Raw genomic sequence first — 6886 nt, 5'->3', positions numbered from 1 at the left:
TATATTTCATATTTTTATTTGATAAAACCTAATCAGTTTACATAGCAGTGGGGCCCCATTTTTTAGTTTGCCCACTGCTCACAACGTGCTCATTGTGTTTTGAGATTCTTGCAAACGTGGTATTTGATTACTTGTGTTTACAATGATAACGTAAGATGGCGCACAGCTTGCAACAAGAACAAACAGTAATGAACAAATGGAAAGAGGCCAAATCAGGACGGCCAAAAAAGTGAGTTATTACGATATAACAAACAAATTGACTTTTGAGTTTATAATTGAGGAGAGTTATCCATATGCATCTGATTTTATTCTCATTAATGTTTTATTAAAATAAGTTTAGCAAACTTGTTTTTTTACTCAAATATTAAAATGTTTTTCTTTTCGATTCGCCAGAGAATAAAAATTTATTTAAATTAATAAAATTTGCAGTGAGAGTATATATTTTAAGGGCGAGCAATAAGAAAAGTCCCTTAAAAAGTGTAATCGGAAATGGAAATGTTTTTAAATATCATGTTTGATATGTGTTCTGAAAAAGAAATGTAAATTTTTGTTACCAAAACGAAAAAAGTGGAATTTTGAATGTTGATAGAATATTTTGTGAAATTTTGCCCTTGCGGTTTTTGCTATGCGTGAAAATTTTTATAAATTTTTTTCTCATTTGTAGTCTACTGAACAAACTTGATATTTTAAATATATATGAATTTTTTATTTTCATTTTTTCTGCATTTTATCTAGTTTTGGCCTCCTGGCTTGTTCTGGCCGAAAATAATCAAAACTTTGATTGGCGATAAGTCGTGCTAATAGTCAGTAAGAGTTTGAAAATTGTGTTTTCATCCTGTACAGAAAATCAGTTAAAAATTTCAGCAATTATACTCGTAAAAAATTTGTCAAATTTTAATTGCAAGATTTTTTTTTTCCTTAGAGTACGAGTTATTTATTATTACGTTTAAATTCCAGGTTTGACTTTTTGTTAATTTTCTTTCAAATAAAATGCGTCTAATTTAAATCCTGCAAATAAAAAATGAATTAATTCATCATTTACTTACTACTATTATTATTCTTATTAAATTATACTATTATTATTCCTATTAAATTATACTATTATTATTTAATTATAATAATAGTATAATTCAAAAATAGTATAATTTGATAGTATTAGATTAGAATTTAATAATTAATACTATTATTAAATTCACTATTCATATAAAAAGCACATTTTGGGAAGAGCAAACACTAACACGCTTGCAACGTTATGCCTGTTCTTCTAAACATTTTTGGTAAGGTGAGTAGCACTTTAAATATAGGGTCATAGGGTTCATGACCCCCCCCTCCCCAAAGTGAAAAATATAACAATAATTTTTTTAATAGTTTACAAAAGAGATGAAATATTTTAAAAATTATTTAAGGGGGCACACCTAGGTAGATCGGAAAAATCAATTTTTTTCCGCAATCTAATTATGTTCTTCACTGTTTCAAGAATCATAATCCTAAAGATTAAAACGAAATTCGTCATAGTTTCATTGTAAACATTAATAACGTTGAAGCGCGTCATTTGACAGATTTGCTAAAGTTTCTAAAAATCGCATTACATTTATTATTTAAAGATGTTGAATTATTTATGTATTGTTCTATTGTTCATTATGAAAAAAAATAAATGAGAAGACTAGCATCAAAAACCCCAGTTTTTTTTGTTTTTTTTTTTTCAAAAAAAATATTTAAAAAAAAATTTTTTGATAAAAAAAATTATTTGAGCTGAGTCTATGACCCCAGGAAAAATGTCTGTATCCGCCCCTGCTAAGACAAATAGTGCCCATCATGAATTGCGATGTATTATGTTCATGTGCTGCAGCGAAATGGATTGTGCAAAATTGTGTGCGTAGCTAATAAAAACTATATATTTCCCATAGATATTTGGAGCGAAGGGCATGCTGACGAATGAATGGTACAGGCCAACAGGTGTGAGTCACCATGATGAGAATGGAGCCGCAGCCACACCCATCTGCTATGACTTCGAAACACGTTATAGAGACTCCTATGCCCTGGAAATGGAACATTTACTCAATATTTTAGAAGGTATGTTTCGAATCATTATAGTATTAAACCAATAAAAGACATATTTTGATACCATAACTTCATTTCTTAGACCTAACCCAAACCTTTAAAAACATTTAGTAAGTTCATTTGCAATTTATTAATTCAACTACTGCTTCAAAAATAAAACAATATTTTTTTCCTACTTTCAAAATGATCACGAATAAAATAAAAAGAAAAGTTAAATAAATTTATTTTGATTCTGGAAACCAGAGAGCAACTATAAGTTAAATTAAAATAAATAACTGATATTCAAAATCCAATATTAATTATATAAAATACGATTCAAAATTGCAACTCATTTAAATCTTTATGAAATTAAATGAATAAAAGGGAGAACATGTCACAGGGTTCCCACTCTATAATGAGATTGAAATTCAAGGACTTTTCAAGGACCTTAACAAAATTTTCAAGGATCTTAATCTAAGACCAATTTTAAAAATTATTCTCTTCTATTTTACTAGAAGCAACAATGCTTGTTGTGGCAATAATTAATTTCAAATATAATACCTAAATGCTTTGCCTACATAGAGAGAAGAGAGTATATGTATTATGGACTAAAATATTTTTTTTAAAAAACAACCCTACTGGTTTTACATATTAATTCACAAAATCATTTTCAGCACAATCTATAACTAATGGTAATGAGGTGTTAATGGTGAAATCCTTTAATCCTGTGTATTTCCATGTGAAGGCTGCATTAAAGACAGAGCTAAATCTTAGGTATTCCATATTCCATGACTATTCCATAACCTCCTCCTCTCCTCTATTAAACATCGTTTCTGAAATTATTCATCCATAATTTACACAACCTTCTCTAAATGTTATGCAGCAACAATTCTTTCTGAAAATAAAAATTAGAAGGAACATATCCCATTTTCACCATGTTTAAAAGCATTATTCGTTATGTGTAATCCACAACTGCCAATGAATATGACCTGGTGGGAATATTTCTCTTTTAATTCACACTGAAGCTTCTAATAGAATTTCCAATTGACATAGGGTCCATCCATGGATAATTGAAGTATTTTAGAGAGCTTTTAACCATCATCCATGCATTTGTAAAAAGAGGACAAAATATTTTCTGCAGTTCCATGACCCATAAATTGGGAGGTAAGATACTTAGTGCAAACTTTATTATCAATTCCTTACCATAATGTCCATCTGCTTAGATTGTAGAGACTGATTTAACGTCTCATCAAAGAGTACAGTGTAGCAATCAACATTCTTCAGCTCATTTATAAGAATCCCTTTGAAGTATAGTGCCAATCCAAAGGAGCCCAAATAGGCTCACTTTGTGGCACTACAAAAAAATTGTCTCGCTATACAGCTATCAGCAAACATTTTGGAGAACAATTTACTAATCCCTTCACAGGAGTTACATGAATAATTACTAGTGATGCACTTCAGACTCCAGAGAATTTCAGCATCAAGCACATTCCTTTTGACCAGATAAGAAGACAATGTTACCTCGGCCACTAAAGTTTCTGTTTCACATGGGGCACACGATGTTGAAGGAGTATTTACACCAGATGAATTAGATGTTGATGTCTTTGGAAAAAGAGAACTCAGGGCATGAGACTGCTTTTTTGTTTTACCTTTCTTTCATGTGTGATTTCAGAGCAGATTCTTCCATTTTCGCGATATCGATCTCCTTCATGCATAATCGGCACTTGGCTCTGAACTTCTTTTCGGGCATCGATAAAATCCATTCTTTATAAGCTTGATTATCCATCCATTGGGGATTAAAATAGCACTTCCCAGGCATAACTAGTCTAAACTACATAACACAAATACGAAGCCGTGCCTTTGCGAATACGCTTTACAATAAAGTTTTGAAATGACGCAAACGTAAGGACAAGTGCGGATGGTAAAACGGCAAATTTATTGAAAACTACAAGGTACATATTGTTACGAAATTCGAGAGTATTCCAGTTTCGATAAGAAAAAAGATCTATACATATGCGACAGAAGATGAAGTGGAGTCTCGCCCCAAACGCATTGATTGTCTGCTGTGCCCCGCGCGCCTGGCAGACACCAAGACGCTAGGCCCGGTTAGAAACGGTGGCGTTAAAAACCACGTGAGAGAGCTCGGGAACAAAACAGAAAGAGCGAGAAAGATCCGCGGGTGTTTTATAAAAAGGGCNGGCAGACACCAAGACGCTAGGCCCGGTTAGAAACGGTGGCGTTAAAAACCACGTGAGAGAGCTCGGGAACAAAACAGAAAGAACGAGAAAAATCCGCGGGTGTTTTATAAAAAGGGCCGCCGGCAGTATTGCACAAATTCAAGGACCTATCAAGTTTTTCAAGGTCCCAAGACGTTTTTCAAGCACTTTCAAGGACCTAAATTTAGCAACAAAAATTCAAGGACTTTCAAGAACCGTGGGAACCCTGTGTCAGCGATCGTTCACTGGTCTGGCCAAGGGTTGTAAAAAACCCGAGTTTGTCATGTTTTATTGGGTTTTTTTCAAAAGAGAGGTCAGGGTACCTTATGAAAAAAAAAAGCTTATTTTAATATTAATAAGTAGGTTTATTTTTATGAGTTGACTAAACATAAAGGTAATTAAAGTGTAATTAATACAAATAAATTGGTGCAAAAGCCCGAAAAAAGTTTCTTCTGATACAAAATGTTGTGTGTACTCCCATACATCACACATTTGAAACTTATTTTAACACAGGATAACTTCTTATTTAATCTTAATAAATATTTTGGGAATTATTATTTTTGCATAGAAAGCGAATCAAAGGCCATAGAGTCAAATCTAGTCAGCAAGGTGACTCTCCAAACACAGTTTTTTTCACCATCGGTTCAATTTTTCAGGCTATACAACATATATATTTCAATAAAATGGCTCTTTAATATAACAAAGGATAAAAATGAAATGAATTTTAGAAAAACTCAGTAAAAAGGGTTTTTTTGCAACCCTGGTCTGGACCCACAATGAAAATACATAATTAGTAAATAATGATACTCATCTATAAATAGAACACAGCTTTATCAGCGATGAAATAAAATTTTCTTTTGCTATTGGGTAAAAAATAATGGGGGATGATATTTTTCGGTTCGAATTTAGAGGGCAGAAAAGACTATGCAATCGACTGCAGCACACGAGAAGAGTGCAAGAATTCTAAATGAAATCTCTATGTCACACGCAATTATTTCAATGACCAACGGTATTGATTGTGATTGCATGAAACATTCAGAAAACCACGATTTCCGTGTAAGTCGGCATGGAAAAACGAAGGGGGAAAAAATCTCATTTTAGAAAATGAAAAATAAAGCACTTCATAAAAAATACTCTATAAAATAAGCTCGTTTTTAAAAACGCTACGCATCTTGTTTAGGGTATCTGTTACATTCTAGATTTTCAATTCCAGGACTTCCAATAATTTCTTTTTTTCTGCAGAATTATATTCTAAAGATACTTTTCTTGTTCATCAGAAAGGAAAGAGATAATCCTGATTTTTCTGTTCTCATTTCGGAATTTAAAAAATATTCGCCAATGACTGGCTTGCTTCAGCTAGAATTTTAAATTGATAAAATAATAAGAAATAATAATAAAAATTCTAAAATCATGGTACTTTAAAAGGTAATCCACTCTAGAAATGTTTTTCTTTTATTTTTTTGTAAGAACACCATAATTTTTAAAGAACATGATAAATATGACTGTCAGTGAGGATTTTGTTAGAAATTCAGATATTCCGAACACCATGAAATGGGGGGGGGGAGATTCTATTTCAAAAATTAGATTCTGCGACCCAAATCCGTGATTTTTAAAAATAAAATAGTTAAAATTATGACAAATTTTGTTCAATACCGAAATTCATGACCAAAAGAACCAGGAAATTCCCTCATTTTTAAGTATAAATATTTTTCAGGAAAGGAAGAATGTGAAACTGATTTGAATTCAATACCGTCTGGTTACAAAATAGCCTCCGCATGTGAGGAAGCGGCCAAGACTGAAAAAACTGTCCTTTTTAATCACCTGCAATGTATACAGTAATCAATAAAATTAATTAAGCTGATCTTTTACTTTCAATCAGGGATTATTTTTAAAAGCTTCGGTTTACAGTTACTTAAATTTCATAAATATAATGGAAAGCATAAAATACTCTATGAAACAATAATAACATCCACAAATATGTTTTATAGTATAGATCAGGGGTTTCCAACTTACATGAGGCAGGGGGCCACAATTAAAAACGCAAATCAAATGGCGGGCCGCAACTTTATCAAAATTTAATGTATGACTCCTTTATGTTTGAGGGAACATTAAATATTTTTGTCAGATTTTTATAAAGTTGTACTAAACAAAAGTATTGAATTACAAATTAAAATAATAGATTTTTAAAAATATTTAATTACATATTAAAAAATTCGGGCTACAATAACTTTAATGTGCACCCATGTACGAGTATTAAACAATTAATGTGCAACAGATATCTAATTGTTAAGATATAAAACTCTAAAAAGGTTGATATTAAAACTAACATAGTAGCACACAAAATGTTCAATGAAAAAATTTAGGTTTGTCAGCTGCAACCAACTGAGAATAGATATTTACATTTTAAATTTAAAATTTACAAATGTGTGTGTTAATATTTTCATCCAAAATGAATGGTTTCAAAAAGTTAAATCGGAGAATTTCTTCGAGAAAATTTCTGATACACATATGCTAAATTATATCCACAAAATAAAAAAAAAGAAATAATAGCGATACACGATTATTTTTGTATTTGAATAAATATTTTCTTGGATGTGAAACCTGAGAAATGTTTTTTTTTTTTTTTTCAC

General features: G+C 31.3%; 1 long non-coding RNA gene across 1 annotated transcript; it reads left to right on the top strand.

Annotated features, from left to right (window-relative positions):
• The first annotated feature begins 1907 nt into the window (after positions 1-1907).
• LOC122273331 (uncharacterized) lies at positions 1908-6117 on the top strand. Its single transcript, XR_011637364.1, has 2 exons — positions 1908-2073; positions 5971-6117. It is a non-coding gene; the product is annotated as an uncharacterized lncRNA (long non-coding RNA).
• The last annotated feature ends 769 nt before the right edge of the window (positions 6118-6886 follow it).

This window comes from Parasteatoda tepidariorum, chromosome 7 (genome assembly GCF_043381705.1).
Source record: "Parasteatoda tepidariorum isolate YZ-2023 chromosome 7, CAS_Ptep_4.0, whole genome shotgun sequence".
Classification (NCBI taxonomy): Eukaryota; Metazoa; Arthropoda; class Arachnida; order Araneae; family Theridiidae; genus Parasteatoda; species Parasteatoda tepidariorum.
Note: the sequence above shows the minus strand (reverse complement) of the source record. Positions and strands in the feature narration are given on the sequence as shown.